General features: G+C 44.8%; 1 protein-coding gene and 1 non-coding gene across 2 annotated transcripts in view; both read right to left on the minus strand.

The window, feature by feature from the left end:
- The window catches only part of LOC124775710 (tektin-1), a 176819-nt gene that overhangs the window by 59610 nt on the left and 98122 nt on the right, over positions 1 to 19087 (minus strand). The gene's annotated exons all lie outside the window — the stretch shown is intronic.
- Positions 11747 to 11820, minus strand: Trnas-cga. The gene has a single exon. It is a non-coding gene; the product is annotated as a tRNA-Ser (tRNA).

A 19087-nucleotide genomic window follows, 5' to 3' on the forward strand; every position in this document is an offset into this window, starting at 1 on the left:
GACGACGAACCTGGGTGCACGAATAGCAAGACGTCATTTTTTCGGATGAATCCAGGTTCTGTTTGCAGCATCATGATGATTGCATCCGTGTTTGGCGACATTGCGGTGAACGCACTTTGGGAGCGTGTATTCGTCGTCATCATACTGGCGAAACACCCGGGATGATGGTATGGAGTGCCATGTCGGTCACCTCTTGTTCGCATTGACGGCACTTTGAACAGTGGACGTTACATTTCAGATGTGTTACGACCCGTGGCTCTACCCTTCATTCGATCCCTGCGAAACCCTACATTTCAGCAGGATAATGCACGACCGCATGCTGCAGGACCTGTACGGGCCTTTCTGGATACAGAAAATGTTCGACAGCTGCCCTGGCCAGCACATTCTCCAGATCTCTCACCAACTGAAAACGTCTGGTCAATGGTGGCCGAGCAACTGGCTCGTCACAATACGCCAGTCACTACCCTTGATGAACTGTGGTATCGTGTTGAAGCTGCATGGGCACTGTACCTGTACACGCCATCCAATCTCTGTTTGACTCAATGCCCAGGCGCATCAAGGCCGTTATTACGGCCAGAGGTGATTGTTCTGGGTACTGATATCTCAGGATCTATGCACTCAAACTGCGTGAAAATGTAATCAAATGGTTCAAATGGCTGTGAACACTATGGGACTTAACTGCTGTGGTCATCAGTCCCCTAGAACTTAGAACTACTTAAACCTAACTAACCTAAGGACATCACACACATCCATGCCCGAGGCAGGATTCGAACCTGCGACCGTAGCGGTCACGCGGTTCCAGACTGTAGCGCCTAGAACCGCTCGGCTACTCCGGCCGGCGAAAATGTAATCACATGTCATTTCTAGTATAATATATTTGTCCAATGAATACCCGTTTATCATCTGCATTTCTTCTTGGTGTAGCAATTTTAATGGCCAGTAGTGAATATTCTTGAACAAACTCGTTCCAAAACGCTGGACATAAAACGCGATTTTTCCAGGGCTCGTACCTCGAGTTCTGTTAGTGATAGAAAGATAGGGTCAAGACCAAATAATGGAAAATCCAGGATGGAATGTAACAATCCCTGTTAACTTTCCAGAATTTCTTAACTGCAAACCTTGTCTCACCATCATTCCCCAAATTCCTCAACATGCAAACTAACATTACATCCACAGAAAGAACTGCAGTCAACCATCTAAAAACTGATCCCAGACTTATAATCCTACCAGCAGACAATGGCTCCACCACTTTTGTTTTGAACCACAAGGGTTACCTGGCAGAAGGACTCTGGCAGCTGTCAAATACATCCACCTACAAACCTTGCCCCAGAGACCTCAATCCAGAAATCCAGCTGCATCTCCAGTCTCTCTTCGAAACCTTAGGCCCATCCCAGAACCTCTCCCAGGAGTCCATTTCTCTGCTCACCCCTACCACTTGCAGCACTCCTACCTTCTCCATACTTCCTAAAACCCATAAACCAAATCACCCAGGATGCCCCATTGTGGCCAGTTACTATGCCCCCACTGACAGAATCTCTGCTCTCGTAGACCAGCACCTTCAGCCTTTTACCCAGAACCTACGCTCCTATATAAAATATACAAACCATTTCATCCATCGACTCTCCATAGTTCCTTCCTCTTTACCACCACACACACATACCACCTCCCTTTATACTAATATCCCTAATGCCCATACCCTTACTACTATGGAACACTACCTTTCCCAAGGCTCAACAGATGTATTTATGCGAGATTTCCACACTCCTAAACATTCCTAGGTCCACTGTTTCTGATTTGATAGTGAAGTGGAAACGTGAAGGGACACGTACGTCACAAAAGCGTACAGGCCAACCTAGTCAGTTGACTAACAGAGACTGCAACAGTTGAAGAGGGTCATAATATGTAATAGGCAGACATCTATCCAGACCATCATACAGGAATTCCAAACTGCATCTGGATCCATTGCAAGTACTATGGCAGTTAGGTGGGAGGTGAGGAAACTTGGAATTCATGGTCGAGCGGCTGCACATAAGCCACACATCACGCCAGTAAATGCCAAACGACGAATCGCTTGGTGTAAGGAGCGTAAACATTGGACGATTGAACAGTGGAAAAACGTTTTTTGGAGTGACGAATCACGATACACAATGTGGCGATCCGATGGCGGGTTGTGGGTATGGCGAATGCCCAGTCAATGTCATCTTCCAGTGTGTGTAGTGCCAACAGTAAAATTCGGAGGTGGTGGTGTTATGGTGTGGCCGTGTTTTTCATGGAGGGGGCTTGCACCATTTGTTGTTTTGGGTGGCACTATCACAGCACAGACCTACATTGACGTTTTAAGAACCTTCTTCCTTCCCATTGTTGAAGAGCAATTTGGGGATGGCAATTTCATCTTTCAACACTATCGAACACTTGTTCATAATGCACGGCCTGTGACGGAGTGGTTACACGACTATAACATCCCTGTAATGGACTGGCCTGCACCGAGTCCTGACCTGATTCCTATAGAATACCTTTGGGATGTTTTGGCACGCCGACTCCGTGCCAGGCCTCACCGACCGACATCAGAACCTCTCCTCAGTGCGGCACTCCGTGAATAATGGGCTGCGATTCCCCAAGAAACCTTTCAGCACCTAACTGAATGTATGCCAACGAGAGTGGAAGCTGTCATCAAGGCTAAGGTTGGGCCAACACCACACTGAATTCCAGCATTACCGATGAAGAGCGGCACAAACTTGTAAGTCATTTTCAGCCTGGTGTCCAGATACTTTTGATCACATAGTTTACATTCTCCACCAGAGTTTCGACTATCTCTCGTTGTGCCCTGAAATGAGAAATGTCCTGCCCACTATCCTTCCCACCCATCCCACAGCAGTATTTCGCCATCCACCGAACCTACACAATATACTCATCCACACCTACACAAAAAAATGGTTCAAATGGCTCTGAGCACTATGGGACTTAACATCTTAGGTCATCAGTCCCCTAGAACTTAGAACTACTTAAACCTAACCAACCTAAGGACATCACACACATCCATGCCCGAGGCAGGATTCGAACCTGCGACTGTAGGAGTCCCGCTGTCCCGGACTGCAGCGCTAGAACCGTACGACCACCGCGGCCGGCACACCTACACAATCCCTGTTCCCAACCCCTTAATTCATGGCTCATATCCCTGTAATAGACCTAGGGGCAAGAAATGTCCCATGCATCCTCCCACCACCACCAACTCCAGTCCGGTCACAAACATCACCTAACCCATCAAAGGCAGGGCTATCTGTGAAACTAGTTATGTGATCTACAAGCTAAGCTGTGACAACTGTGGTGCATTCTATGTGGGCATGGCAACCAACAAGCTGTCTGTATATATGAATGGCCACCGACAAACTGTGGTCAAGAAACAAATGGACCATTCTGTTGCTGAGCAAGCTGTGGAACACGACATTCTTCATTTCAATGACTGCTTCACAGCCTGTGCCATATGGATCCTTCCCACCAACACCAGCTTTTCTGAACTGCACAGGCGGGAACTCTCCCTGCAATATATCCCACGTTCCTGTAACCCTCCTGACCTCACCCATACAGTCCCTTCCCTGTTCTGATTCTGGCACTACACAGCCATCTATTCCACCAATGCACCCAGTCTTTTTAGTTCTCTACTTTTCTGCTACCCCACCCATCCCACCTGTCCCCTGCCCTCCATCTCACCTCCCAAATTCACCTAGCTGCCCTACCGTGTCTCCACCTTGTCATTGCACACTCCCTAACAGCACTTCACCATCCCCCACCCGTACCCTATGATCCCTCCCCCTCGACGACCCAGCCTCCTCCTGCCCCCATCCAGTTGCCTCTGCCATCACGCAGTGCTACTGCTGCTTGCAGTGTGACTTCATCTGGCAGAGACTGCAGTCATGTGTGTGTGAGTTGCGTTTGCGTGCGAGCGTTTCTGTATGTGGTGTGTGTGTGTTTGTGTGTTTGTCGTCTATTTTTGACAAAGGCCTTGTTGGCGAAAAGCTTATTCTGTAACAGTGTTTTTGTTGTGCCTATCTGCCGCACAGCATTTCCGCTGTGTGGTGAGTAGCAACCATCCTTTTCATAATATTGTAAAGACAGGGTCAAGTGTTTTTCGATAGCCCTTGGGCTATCGAGCGTTTGTGTACCCAACAGAAGGAACGTCTTACTGTAACTATACTGCAGTGTACGGTCAAAGTGAATATTACACACTTCCTCCAGCTTACACAGATAATATGACATACTTCCTCCAGCTTACGGAGAAGGAGCCAATCAGGTCATTCTTTTTGAATTGTATGTGGCTTATGGTGGTACCATTTAGTTCAGGCTGTTCCAAACGCACCATGGAGGATGGGCGCCCGCGGGCGCGCACGGGCTTGTCCGGCAAGCAGGCGCTAAGGGGTAGGCCGCTGGCAACGGTCCATTTCACCGCGGATGGGCACTGCTGCATTACGTGAATGTCGCTTAGTTAGTTCTTGTGCCTCGCAGTGGCGGCAATGAATTCTAGAAGCAGCCGTTTGAAATTTTTGCCAAGTTGGGATTAACAGCTTTTGTTTTTTGAGAAAGATGGATTGACTCAGTGCCTTGTGTGCCAAAAGTTCTGAATACAACGAAGAAGTATAATATACAACGTCATACACGTCTCTTCACGCGACGCAGTACGATGAGCTGGACAGTAATGCAGAAATGGTTCAAACGGTCTGAGCACTAAGGGACTTAACATCTGAGGTCATCAGCCCCTAGAACTTAGAACTACTTAAACCTACCTAACCTAAGGACATCACACACATCCATGCCCGAGGCAAGATTCGAACCTGCGACCGTAGCGGTCGCGCGGTTCCAGACTGATGCATCTAGAACCGCTCGGCCACAGCGGCCGGCGTATTGATTTTATTTATGACGTATGTGTTATGCAACTACTGTAGACTGTTCACGCTGACGAAAATCCAAACTGATGCGGCGCTTCGATCAAGCTTCGAAATTACCACTTGATTGCAACAATTGGAACTCCATTCTCAATGGCCCCTCGGTGAAAGCGTGCCTGCTGGCCGGCGTCGAGTGCTTAACGCCAGCAGACATCACGAAATTTGAAGAAGTTTGCCTCTTCGAGCGGACGGTACCTCATCGGATCCGTGATGTGCGCACGGATTTGAAAAATCAACTAAAGCAGAAGTGCCAGACATTTAGCCCTTGTCGAAACCACAGATTGCTTAGCTCCCAATAGTTGCTAAGGGCGTTAATCTGAACTAAAAGTTTTCTAGGAGTTGCTAGATGTTATATCGATGGAGTACACAATTACAGGTCACGATATATTTCAGGTTACCTGTGAGTGTGTAGAAAACATGTGCTTGCAATGGGGCAGGCTTTGTTTTGTGGCAACAAAAAAATGTGTGTGGAATCTTATGGGACTTAACTGCTAAGGTCATCAGTCCCTAAGCTTACACACTACTTAACCTAAATTATCCTAAGGACAAACACACACACCCATGCCCGAGGAAGGACTCGAACCTCCGCCGGGACCAGCCACACAGTCCATGACTGCAGCGCCCTAGACCGATGGGCTAATCCCGTGTGGCTTGTGGCAACAGATGGTGCACCACAAAGGAAAAAAACTTATGGCGGAATTTCGGAAAGGAATGTCAAGCATACACTGGTTTGCGCGCCAGGAAGCTCTTTGTGCTGAAAGTGTCAAATGCGCCGACATCGAGAAGATCGCGGTGAAGCGTGTAAATTTTGTAAGGCGTCACGGTGTCAACCACCGCCAGTTCAAAGGCTTTTTGCACAACCTGGAACCAGCCTGTGGTGATATTCCTTATCGCTGCACAGTACAGTGGCTTTGCAGATACAAAGTTCTTGATGTATTTTTCGCAGTTATGAAAGAAATTGCATTGTTTATGGAACTTCACCATCACTGAGTGACGAGAAGCGGGCAGCGGGCCTGGCCTTCCAAACTGACATTACAAGACATTTAAACAGCTTAAATACGTCACTTCAAGGAAAGGACCTGTTAACTGCTGATATGTGCGATAAAATTAAAGCATTCGTGGACAAGCTTCATCTATATGAAAGGTAACTTCTTAGTGGAAACAACTTTTTTCGAGTATTTTTTACACGTTTAATTGCCTGAAGAAATAAGTTTTGGTGATTACCAGAAATTATCGTACAACTTTAACAAAGTTTTGAGGCGAATTTTCAGGACACGAAGTGCCCACAAAACGAGTTAAAGCTGTTTAGCAGTCCATTTTCAGTTGTACCAGATATTGTTCCTTCAGAAAGGCAACTAGAACCAATAGATATGTAAAACAGCGCACTGCTCAAGGACAGATTTTACAACACGACGAATTTGGTAAGATGGTGTCGCGATCTTCATGCAGATGATTTTCCCAAAATGATACACGAATGCAGGTGACATCATACCTACGTCCGGCTCAACATTTGGTTATGAACAACTGTTTTCTATAACGAAATGACTGAAGACTGCAGAAAGGTCCCATCTGCACACACTTTAGAGTATTCTTCGACTTGCGGCAGCTCGAGGACTGAAGTCCAATGTTTTCATTAATCGTCAATAAACAGAAATGTATTTCTCACACTAAATAAAATGATCGTACATTTGGATTATATTAATTTCTATTGTTAATTATAATCGGTCACCTTGTACTGCCTTGTACATGGCCTCGTCCCTAGCCAGTGTTTTGTGTACAGTGCTGCATGTAAGCTGCTTGCTCAGCCCTGCCCACCTGTGATATTGCGTGCCCGTGCGCAAGCTGTTTACTCCCTCCTGCCCGGCAGTGCCCGCGGGCGCCCGGTTGCTCGCAGCTGAGCTCTCGAGCCGGAACAGCCTGATTTAATTCACGGGTGGTTTCTGAGAAAACCCGAAAAACCTGGTTTTTGGATACCAAAACCGAGCCGTTGATTCCAATATGACTATGGGTGGCATATAGCTGAGATTTTTACCGTATATTCCTAAGATCCCGATCTCGAGCAACCTTGAAAATTTGGTTGACATCTTCATACATTTCCGGTATATGGAAGTTCCCATTTACTACTTGTACACGTAAGATAAGCGGTCAAATCGAGTGTGAGATGAAAACGTAGTTTATAAAGAGACGTAGCACGAAGAAATATGCTGTAAAGTGTCTCCGTTATCGACAGATGTGTCCTGGGAACCCCATGTTGTAGTACTCAAGCGCATTCAAAACTTTTGGGCACACAAAATCGGACTGACGTGTAGTATTAGTTTCAAGTTATTTCAATTTCATGTAAGTGAACTCTCAAAATTTTACTGACCCATATCAGTGACATGACTTGCTGTAGCGTGGAAAAGAAGGGAGCCAGCGCAAAAATGCTCCTATCTGAGCACAGAAAAAGTGCGAGTTCTGTTTAAGAGAGTGACTGAAAAGTGAGGTACCAGCTGCCTCCTTATACTTTCCTCAGCATCCTTAAATATGTTCACAAAAATTTTGGCATGTGAAAGTAATCGCGCTCTCTTATGTTGAGAGAGAAGGAGACAGTGGCAGTGGGAAAGAGACGGAAAGGTAATAAATACTGGGAGATAGTGGTTGTGGTATAGAAAGAGCGAAGGAGTTAACGGCATTGTGGGAGAAAGAAAGGGACGTAGTGGCAGTGGAACGTAGTTGAAAATGACAGATCAGCGATAGGAAAAGAGTGGAGAAGACAGTGCCAATGGGAGAGGAATAAAGAGAAGAATAAAATGACAGTGGGTGAGAGCCAGTGATAATGAGCGACAGAGTGTGTGAGAATGACAACGAGGAAGAGACAGATAATGGCTGTGAGAGGGGACGGTAGTGGTGGGATGGAACGAAGGAGAGTGTTGCTGTGAGACACCAGACAGTGATAACTATAGAGACAAAAAGGTAGAATGACAATGAGATAGGCTGAATGAGTGAGTTAGTGAGAATAGGCGTATGGTAGTGGATGGGTTCAAATGGTTCAGATGGCTCTGAGCACTATGCGACTCAACTTCTGAGGTCATCAGTCGCCTAGAACTTAGAACTACTTAAACCTAACTAACCTAAGGACATCACACACATCCATACCCGAGGCAGGATTCGAACCTGCGACCGTAGCGGTCGCTCGGTTCCAGTCTGTAGCGCCTAGAACCGCACGGCCACTCCGGCCGGCTTAGTGGATGGGTATGAGCGACTTACAGCGACGGACTAGTGGGCGTGAGCGAGTAATAGTTAATTATACGAGTGAGAGGTGAGCTGCATGTTAAGAGGAGCACGAATAGCTTCGGATGCCAAAATTTTTAAAGGTTTTGAGGAAGGTAGAATGAGGCAGCTGGTAACCCAATTTTCAGTCAGAGTATTATAAACAGGGGCATATTCGCGTTTTTTGTGCTCCGATGGCAGCATTTTTGCACTGATATTATATGTTTGTATAAATAGCTGCATTCCCCGTCCAGGAATTCTATTCTGCTCTGGTTGTACAGTGGTGCCTATGATAGTAGTGCCCCGTTTTGTTACCGTTCGTGGGAAGCCATCCTGGGCTTACGTTTCAGAAAAATAGTGGCCGCACTCACCTGGCGTCACTTTCTTCTGGTTGTCTTCACGCTTGGCAAACCCTACCTTGTCCAACAATGTCGACGGACCTCTCCCCAACCGAGTACGTTTAGAATATTATGGGCAGGGCCTTTCAACCAGCTTGGGATTTTGACGATCTAACGCGCCAATTGGACAGAATCTGGCACGATATCCCATTGACGGACATCTAACAGCTCTGTCAATCTATTTCGAGCGGAATAACTGCTTGCTTAGGGGGCAGAGGCGCACAAATGCGTTATTCACTCGCTCAATTTGTGAAGAATCAAAATTTTCTGAAATTGTAATCAGTTGTTTATCTGTACATGTACATCACATATACCGACTTCAGTCCGATTGGCATAATTCCTTCGTGGTGCGTCTTTTTTTTCTTTTTGTCTTAGAGTGTATAAGATTGCTTGGTATAGAGCTAATGTTTTGGCGTGCTCTGAAAGGAACCTAATTCGTATGCCATCTGCACCATAAGAATTGTCTTTATTAAGAGTTTTAAGCTGTTTCGCTACACGTAGGATATCTGCTTCTAAGTTACTTATTTTGTCAGTTGGTCTTCATTCGAATTTTGGAATATTTACTTCTTCTTCTTTGGTGAAGGAATTTCGAAAAACTGTGTTTAATAACTTCGCTTTGAGGATATTGTCATCGGTAATGTTACCATTCGTATCGTACAGTGAAGTAATTGGGTGTGTCTTGCCGAAGGTGTACTTTACATGCGACCAGAATCTTTTTGGATTTTCTGCCAGGTTTCGAGACCAAGTTTCGTTTGTTTGGAAACAGGTTGAGATGGATCTGCACACACTGACAGCGGCAGTTCCTGTCGGTTTTGAAACAGGTTTGTCATTGACGAGATGTGACACTGGTCTCTGAATCCTGTCAAACGGTTCAAATGGCTCTGAGCACTATGGGACTTAACTTCTGAGGTCATCAGTCCCCTAGAACTTAGAACTACTTAAACCTAACTAACCTAAGGACATCACACACATCCATTCCCGAGGCAGGATTCGAACCTGCGACCGTAGCGGTCGCGCGGTTCCAGACTGTAGCGCCTAGAACCGCTCGGCCACTCTGGCCGGTCTGAACCCTGTCATTTAGACCCTTTTTATGACCACTTTTCTTATGGCCTGTTACATAGCTGAGAGTGATACACAATTCCTGACTAATTCGTTGCACAGTCGGCGTTGATACACCAACATATAGGGCAACTTCATTCACGGAGTGGTCATATTCAAGTCCGAACTAGAGACTAGAGATGGGTCGTTCGCGAACTAATGGGCCCAAAAGAACAGTTCAGGAAGATGAACAAAACGAGCGAGGAACGAATTCTAAGGAATGGTCTTTCATAGTTCACTTCGGTCGCGGCGTTTTACTTATAGTTCCCGGAAACGGGAAACGATCGGTATCGTTCCCGCAACGGCACGTCAGCCGGCCTCGTTCCAACCTCGGTCCCGTTCCCGTCTGTCTCGGTCTCGGTCTCGCCCGGCCGGACTCGTCCTTCTTCGTGTGGCCACTCGTCGCAGTTCCACTGCCGACTGCTCATAGTTAGTTCAATATCGAGTTGTTATTGTTCGTCTCGTTGGCTTCGCACGCCCATCCTAGATCTGTTTTTTTTTTTTTTAACTCTGAACTTCTCGTTCTTTTCGTATTGTATTAAGCGTCCACGGACGGTAATTAAAATTTGTTTTGTAATTACGTAAACAACATAAAAATTACGGGGTATGTAATACATACATCTTTTCATGTAACAAAACAGCGCACCAGCTTACTTTACTATTTCGGGCGGGATTAGCCGAGCGGTCTAAGGCGCTGCAGTCATGGACTGTGCGGCTGGTCCCGGCGCAGGTTCGAGTCCTCCCTCTGGCATGGGTGTGTGTGTGTTTCTCCTTAGGATAATTTAGTTTAAGTAGTGTGTAAGCTTAGGGACTGATGATCTTAGCAGTTAAGTCCCATAAGATTTCACACACATTTGAACATTTTACTTCACTATTTCGATAAACTGCAGAAGAAATACTTGTAAAAAGGCAAGATTTTTTGTTATTACACATGCGAAGGACTTCGGCTCGGCACAGACGAGTGGCCATTTTCCGTCTTTTTTTGATCCAAGGTAAAAGAGGATGTTCGTTGTTATGGAAGACGGACCGACTTACAACCGAATGAAGCCCGCGCTTCGTAATCGAGTTTATGGTGTCACATTTTGTAAAGAGAATACGATAACTCCTACAATATTATTTCAGTGGCAGAGGGTGGCGCACGAAAAATTGCTACCGAGTACTAGAGTGCTCATTGTCGCTTACCAATCGTCATGGACTGTTTCGAGGTTGTTTGCATTAGCTTATTTGTTATTTCTTCAGTGCCTAATTATTAGATGTTTATCTATTCTGCTCGTAGCGGTCAACAAATCGTGCGTAACTGGCGAGCAGTCTGTACTCGGAGCCGGTTTCCCGTGCGCCCCCTTATATTATTTCACTGCTATCAGCCACCTAACGCTACAGTTGGCTAAACGAGATATTTTGCCGAATCACGAAAATTCAAGTGTGTGAGAATTCTGTTATGAAAAAAAACCCTGTACTCCAGGGGGGAGGCAAGTTCCCCTCTTGGCGCCTTCCATCTTCAGTCACCTATGCTATCAATTTTTAATATTTCATAAGAACCATGTACCAAGCACAATGAACGGTGAACGAGTAAAAATGAACGGTTCCCAAAAAAGAGCGATCACCAGTGAACTAGTTCCCAAGGATGAACGACTTTGCCCATCTCTAGTCCGAACTCGATAGTTCCTCTCTGCACTGATTCCATGCAACCGACTGGCACGTGCGCATCACTATCCTGTCACGCCTCACGTCAGCAGTGAAGCCTAGCAAGACTGCGTGATATCAGTTCTGCACCCAGCATCAGCTGTTTTAACGGATGGCTAATACTGTCACGTGGTAACCACATTGAAGCTCACGTCCGAAAACTGGGTCGTCAATGAAGTACAACACTTAGCACACAAAACACGTTTATCGCGGACACCAACATAGAACCAGAACAAAACAGATCCGGACTAATACTGCTGCTATTTATAGAAACACAGAATATTCCAGAATATGACAACGTCGTGAACGTAAGAGGTTTGAGTTTTTCGGTACTTTCCAGAAATAATGAATATTGAAACCTCCTGGCAGATTAAAACTGTGAGCACCGACCGAGACTCGAACTCGGGACCTTTGCCTTTCGCGGGCAAGTGCTCTACCATCTGAGCTACCGAAGCACGACTCACGCCCCGTCCCCACAGCTTTACTTCCACCAGTATCTCGTCTCCTACCTTCCAAACTTTACAGAAGCTCTCCTGCGGACCTTCTGTAAAGTTTGGAAGGTAGGGGACCAGATACTGGCGGAAGTAAAGCTGTGGGGACCGGGCTTGAGTTGTGCTTCGGTAGCTCAGATGGTAGAGCACTTGCCCGCGAAAGGCAAAGGTCCCGAGATCGAGTCTCGGTCGTTACACACAGTTTTAATCTGCCAGGAGGTTTCATATCAGCGCACACTCCGCTGCAGAGTGAAAATTTCAGTCTGGATAATGAATATTAAATAACAAACAACTGCTGGTGATGGGATTTGAACTGACGACCCGCAATGCACTAGCACTAACAGCTACTGCACAAGGCTTGCAGCACAGCTCTCTGCATTGCCCCATGTCCTGTAGAAATTGCAACCTGCTATTTCAGGGGTTCCCATCGGACCCAACTACAGCATCTTGGATCTGTATCTTGTCAAGGGTCATCTGTATGACGCCGCTGGATGATCCTAGCGTTCTGATAGCGTTGTTCACTTACATGAACAGCGATGGTAGCCCCTTGCGCCATAGATTCACAATCATCGAACGGGTCTTCAGTTTCTTCGAACGAGAAGAGTTAGCTCGAACGAGAAGCCCCAGTCATCGATCTGCGCCACAGTTGTGGTTATGGACGACATCTGCGCGTTTGTCTTCTTGACGAAGAGTCACAATTCTCGACTTCGTGTGTGACATCCGACAAACAACGAAGGGAACGATCCGGCTCAAAGCATCGCTTTAATAACTTTACCGACAGACTCACTTTCCGTACAAGCATTTCGCGGGTTGTATGTCGCTGGTCGTTGCTTGTGCTATAGCGCTCTAGATTATTTTCCTGGGCGTCCGGGATCCGTATGTGAGCAAACTGTTTCGCTTCTTAGGTTCTGCTGATTAGGTTTTGCACATAGTCATCATGAGTATCGTTCCGCTGAAATGGGAACAGTGCATCCAGTGTCGTTTCAGCGCTGCGACTGTAGAGCAGAAAAAACATTGATGTAGACATGTGAAAGTACCTGGCGTCTCCACCAAAAAAAGTCACGTCGTAACCTCCACTGAAAGCACCTTTATCGTAGGCACCAACGTACAGCCAGAACAATCATTAAAAACAAAGGCGTTTTTCGTTGCTGCGACATCTTTTCACCAAATTCCAATCAGCAACTTTCTCCACTGAATGTGAAAATATTTTACTATAGCCAACCTATATATGGAGAAACGACTTTTGTAATAAAGTAAGAGAAATCAAGAGTTCACATTTAAATGTTCCACCATCTGTTGGAGAATGGAACGGTAGAGTAATAGTCTTAAGGTGAGTCGAAGAGCCCTCGCCCAGGTTCTTAAGTGTGAACTGCAGAGTAGTGATATAGACGCAGATGTAGATGAATCACTGCGAAGGGAAATGCGTCAATGGAAATTTAAAGTCTGATAAGCGCACAACGGGGCAAACAACACAGAAAGTGGACAGTAGCCGGCTGTAGGTATGTAATGTGGGCCCTACAATCGGAGTCAGCCGCTTTTCAAATTATGCAAGGCGTCGAGAGCACCGAAGACCCTTTGAGACGTATAACCCGCAGCGCGTGGAGAGTGTGGACCAGGACGGCGGTGTTTTCGTGCCGTGACTTGGGTCCATTCATTCATGCTGCCTTAAACATGAACTAGGATGTTTTTCCAACATTGTTAGTGACACAGTGCAAGCCATTCTCCTAAACGTTCACGATGAGTATGAGATGCACACTCTCGTCTTCCAAAATGACAGCAGCAATGGTGTCTATAAGAACATCTGCTAAGACTGTGACAAGTTTTGTATCGGTCAGACAGGAAGTAATTTCAAGACTCGTTTTAAAGAGCATGCGTATAACCGAAATAAAAGGGCTTTCGGTATACATTTGGACAGAGAAAAAACATTAGATAGGAAACAGAGAGAATAATATGAAAGTGTAGCATAGGGCGCCAAAGGGGCAGTTACTGAGTCTACTCCAGGAAATGGAGATTTATGTACACAGAAAATGGCAGCCGGAATCACCGCTGAATGAACAGAATGAGTTTAACCTAAAAGCCTACTTTGATGTATTCAGAGAGAGCTGCGGGCGCCCTAGCGGATTGGCGTGCGGCCGCCGGCGACGAAGAGACTGCCTTTTTCCGCAAGTTACGCCGCAGCAAAACAAGAACATCATACAGATAAGCCACTATGTGCCGCCATTCAGATACCACTCCGGATGTATCATCGACTGTCAATTTTACAATTGTTAATTAATAATCACTGTTCCGTTACTTACTTACTATTACGGTTATAGTAATTGATTTTGTTATGCTGGAAGATTTCATTTTATGGTTGTGATTTTAACCTTACACTTTTTATACTGGCTTTTACACATTTGTATGTTTTATTTTGCCAGGCTAGGAGCTTCACGTTATTAATATTTGCACTTTTTATGTTGATTTTAAGTAAGGATCTAGTTCCACGTACAGTATGTCAGTATATGTTTTACTGTCAGACGCTCGTTTTGCTATGTGAAGTAATTTCAATTAATGACTACGCATACCGCATTTTAACCATTATATTTGCAATACTGGTTAATCATGTACCCTGGCAATAGTGCCCTCTGCTGACGCCATTTCCTTTGTATAAATACTAGACGCATTCTGATCATTACCAGTACTTACTATATACCTACTTGTTTAGTTTGACGTTGATACTACATCAGAATATCTTAATGGTATGTACGGCTGGTATACGCGGCTGTTAATCACGGTCCGCATCACGTGGTCGTGCGGTAGCGTTCTCGCTCCCCACGCCCGGGTTCCCGTGTTCGATTCCCGGCGGGGTCAGGGATTTTCTCTGCCTCGTGATGACTGGGTGTCGTGTGCTGTCCTTAGGTTAGTTAGGTTTAAGTAGTTCTAAGTTCTAGGGGACTGATGACCATAGATGTTAAGTCCCACAGTGTTCAGAGCCATTTGAACCATTTTTTGTTAATCATGTAAATATGTTTTATCTTCCTTACGTAACACCAGGCCCTTTATAGATTTAACGTCAGCAAACTGAACGTAGTTAGTTACACACCATTTTTGTTTGGAACAGATCTGAAGATGGCAGTAGCCGAAATCGGTAATAATGAAGTGTAAAAGTTTGTGTGATCAAGATGGAGCTGTAAAACAAAGTGCCAAAATATGATCACGGACTCATTTTCAGACTTCATTTCTTCAATTGATACGAAAGGTTATCTGCAATTTGTACACAAACAAGACTTCAGTTATAAGAGTTGAAGAACATGAAAGTGCAAAAGTAGTTGAGAAGGGGAGAAGCAAGATTTTAGTCTATCGTGGACGTCATTCAGTCTGTTCACTGAGGAAGCAGTAGAGGACGCTAAGGAGAAATTTGGAATGGGAGTTAAAGTTCTGAGAGAAGTACGAAAAAAACTTAAGAGATTTACCGATCGAATTGCAGTTCTGTCAGGGATGGAAAATAGCTTGGAAGAGCAGTTGAAACTAATGAATAGTGTTTCGAAAAGAGGTCATAACATGAACATGAACAAATGTAAAAAAAAAAAAGTTATGGAATGTAGTTGAAGTAAATCAGGCGATACTGGAGAAATTACATTAGAAAATGAGAAACGGAGCAGCAAAATAACTAATGATCACCCAAATAGAGAGAATATAAAATGCTGCCTGGCAATAGAAGGCAACAGTTTCTGAAAAAAAAGTTACTACGCATCGAATGTAAATTTAAGTGTTAGGAAGATTTTTCTAAAGGTAAATGTCCGGAGTATAGCCTTGTTAAGAACGTGAAACGTGGATGCGAAAGATTTCGGGCGAGAAGAGAACATAATTCTTTCAAATGTGGTACTTCAGAATAATGCTGAAGATCAAGTGGGAAATCAAGTAACTTATGAAGAAGACGAAATGCGCTACGTAAACAAAGAGCACTTCATCTCAGATTCAGGAGAAGTACAAACCTAGCTGACAAACAGAAACTGAACGACGCGAAAATGAGCTTAACGAGAGCAATGAGAGAGGCGTTCAAAGATTTTGAAAGTAAGACGTTGTCCACCGACCTGAGTAAAAGCCCTAAGAGATTTTGGTCGTATGTGAAGTCAGTACGTTGGTCAAAATCATCTATTCATTCTCTCAATGATCACGGAGAGGTTTACTATTGACATTTCGGGACAGCACTTTCCAGGACGCGTCGGACAATATATTACTTCCCAAATGTGTTCAAATGTGTGTGAAATCTTACGGGACGTAACTGCTAAGGTCATCAGTCCCTAAGCTTACACACTACTTAACCTAAATTATCCTAAGAACAGACACACACACCCATGCCCGAGGGAGGACTCGAACCTCCGCCGGGACCAGCCGCACAGTCCATGACTGCAGCGCCTAAGACCGCTCGGCTAACCCCGCGCGGCTATATTACTTCCCCCCACATACATATGGCATATTGACCACGAGGAGAAAATTCGAGAAATTAGAGCCAATACAGACAATCATTCTTTCCATGCACTATTCGCGAGTGGAACAGGGTTGGAGGGATCAGATAGCGGTACCGAAAGTACACTCCGCCACACACCATTAGGTCGCTTGAGGAGTATGATGTAGATGTAGCTGTACTTAATCGAACTGCGGCGAAAAGAGATCTATGAGACAAACTAACAAAAAGAAGAAATAGGTGACACGACACATTCTAAGGCATCAATGCTGGAGATGGAAGGAAGTGTAGGGGATTAAAATTGTACAGAGAGACCACGTCTTGACTGCAGCAATCAGGTTCAAGTCGGTATACTTTGCAAAAATTAAGCAGATACGAAAAAACTTGCACAGGCTAGACTAGCGTGGAGAACGGCATCAAACCAGCCTTTGAACTGAAAACTAAGCCAACAGTTAACCAGCGAAAAAATGCTCCTGTCGGAGCACAAAAAAATGCGAATATGTTCCTATTTGTTTAAAAGTCTCTGAGTGAAAAGTGGGGCACTAGCTGCCTCATTCTATCTTCTTTAGCAATTTAAAAAAAAAATTTCAAAAATTTTGCATACTAACATATTTGCACTTTTTTTAACATGCAGCTCACATCAAACTCTTGCGATCTCCTCTATATGGAACTCACTCACACCCAATAGCGCATCGCTGTAAGTCGCTCATACCCATCCACTCCCAGTTGCCCAGGCTCACTTACTATTGCAGCACAACTCATTGGCATTATCTCTTTGTATCTCCCTTTGACAGTCTTCTGTCTCACAGCCACTGTCTCATCCGTTCTGTCCCACTACTAGAGCCTGCTCTCACTTTCCCTGTCTCCCTCTTGCTCTCTCTTACAGCTAATATCTCATTCCTTCCTTCCTACTGCCGCTGTCTCTTCTCACGGCCATACCTCTTTCTTCCTAGTTGTCATTGTAATATACTCTGTATCTCATTATCACTGGCTCTCACCCACTTCCATTTCTCTTTATCTTTATTCCTCACCCCATCCCCCCCCCCCCCCCCATTGTCTTCTCCACTCTTTTCCTAGCATTTTTCTGTCATTGTCAGCTATGTTCCACTGCCACTGTGTTCCTCTCTTTCTCTCACACTGTCACTGCCTCCTTCACTCTTTCTGTAACACAACCAATGTCTACTGTCTTCCAGTATTTATTATTGCTTCCGTCTCTTTGCCATTGCCACTGTCTTCTCCTCTCTCAGCATAAAAAAGCGTGAATATGCTCACATGCCAAAATTTTTGGGGAAACTTTTAAAGGTGCTGAGGAAGGTGGAATGAGGCAGCTGGCCTCCCACGTTTCAGTCAGAGTCTTTTTAATAAACAGGAACATACTGACATTTTTCCGCTGATTCTCTTACTTTCTGGGCTGCAGCAGGGCATGCAACTCATTGAAACGAAATGCATTGGTCAGTAAAATACAGATAACTTACTTATGCGAAACTGAAATAACACAAAACTAATTTTACGCCTCAGGCCGGATTCTACGTGCAAAAAAATGTTGCATCTGCTTCAGTGCTGCAACATGGGGCTCAGATGGTAACGCAGACCTTTACAGCATATTTCTGTGTTCTAAGTGACTTTATAAACTACGTTTCCGCTTGTCACCGGATTTTACGTGCGTATTTTACGTGTGAAAATAGGGTACATTTTAATCTCTGTATCTCGGAAACGGATAAATAAATGAAGAACATTTTCAGGGTGGTTCGAGATCGGGCTTTTAGGAATACATCGTAAAAATTACAACCATTTGCCATTTGCTTTGCATAGCCGTCTTGAAATCCTCGACTGCGTTTGGGTTCGCTGATAACGGCGAAAATGTAGTAAAAAGACCATTTTTCGAGTTATCCGAGGAACCGCCCATGAACTACTGCCTCCATAAGTCTCATCAAACCCATCGTAGAACCGTGTCAAATGCAAACAGAGACAACGGATTTGCTGCCTAAACTGGGGGAAGTGTGTAATATTCATACTTTGACCCTGTACTACAGAGAAGTGACACTAAGACTTGCCTTCTGTTGGGTATACAAATGGTGTCTAGCCCAAGGCCTATCCAAAAAACTTGGCCCTATCTTTAAGTCACCAATAGAACCCGAGGAATGAGCACTGGAAAATTTTGTTTTAATGAGCGGCGTTTTGGAACTCATTAGGAGCGGAAGCTGACGCATGCATACCGATAAATTGCTGGTCATCGTACAAGTGGTGGTTGGCGATAGCAACGGTGTTTACTTTATTTTATTTATTTATTTGTCGTGCAAAATGGGACCATGCGCGCCAGAACTATTTGATTACGGAACGAGTCCGTACACAGTTACAGTATACTGAATAGAAAAATTACAAACAAAAGAACTAGTGTAACAAAAAAAATTGTGACAGAATGTACGAATAAATAACACATTACAGAGAAAAGTTCTCAACTACTCCTGTACAGAATAGGAGGAGTGTGCCACAAGGAAACATTTTAACTTGGCTTTAAATACTTCCGGTTTACCACTGACATTTTTTCAGGTCTGCTGGAGGCCTAGTAAAATTTAAACCTACTGAACAGTGTGTAGCTTTCTGTACAACGTTAAAGGATATTTACTCAAGTGCATTTAATTTTTCAGTCCAGTGTTCACTCACGGCTGACAGTATGCTGCAGCTTGCTCTGATTGAGTCAGAACTGTCAAAAACAAATCTCATGACGGAATATATGTAAAAAGATGGCAGAGCGAGAATTTCGAGTCACTTTAAAAACGATCT

The sequence above is a fragment of the Schistocerca piceifrons genome, chromosome 2 (assembly GCF_021461385.2).
Source record: "Schistocerca piceifrons isolate TAMUIC-IGC-003096 chromosome 2, iqSchPice1.1, whole genome shotgun sequence".
Classification (NCBI taxonomy): domain Eukaryota; kingdom Metazoa; phylum Arthropoda; class Insecta; order Orthoptera; family Acrididae; genus Schistocerca; species Schistocerca piceifrons.